A 669-nucleotide genomic window follows, 5' to 3' on the forward strand; every position below is an offset into this window, starting at 1 on the left:
GGGCCCTGGAGGGCGAGTATAATCCCTGTGCATTGATTTAGGGGCAGAAAGGCAGTGAGGGAGCAGAATGCTTTCTAGCTAAGCAGGGAGAGTCCCTTTGGCCGGTTCACTCACCAGTCAATGACAAGCACATCATATGCACCAGGCAGAGTGAACACAACGCAATCAGCAAGAGAATCTGAAACAGGTTCTACCTTCAGAGGGAGGAAGCCCGGGGTGGGGTGGGGGGCGACATGATGTGCAGGACCACCACGTTGACTTGTCAGAGAGTGATCAGAGAGAGGATCAGTCTTCCCATTGTCTGTCTTGAGGTCACCTTTCACACCTGCTTCCTCTAAAGTCTTTCATCACGGCCTTTAACACTGCCAAAAATTTCCTCTGAGCTCTGGGAAAGGCAGCGGGAAAGTGAGGGGTGGAACCTCACTGAGAACAAAGGTTGCCTTAATAGGCAGATACTGTTTCCCAGGTAACTTCTCAGAGCTGCCCTCAGAAGAACAGATGGAGGGGCCGGCCCGGTGGCGCACTGCTACAGTGCGCTGCTTGGGAGCCTGGTGGCGCTCCCGCCGAGGGTTCAGATCCCACATACAGACCAGCCGCTCACTGGCTGTGCGAGGTGCGGGCGTGACACCGAGGGTTGCGATCCCGTTGCCGGTCCCAGTCCGGTACGGG

This window comes from Galeopterus variegatus, unplaced genomic scaffold (assembly GCF_000696425.1).
Source record: "Galeopterus variegatus unplaced genomic scaffold, G_variegatus-3.0.2 Scaffold1240, whole genome shotgun sequence".
Classification (NCBI taxonomy): domain Eukaryota; kingdom Metazoa; phylum Chordata; class Mammalia; order Dermoptera; family Cynocephalidae; genus Galeopterus; species Galeopterus variegatus.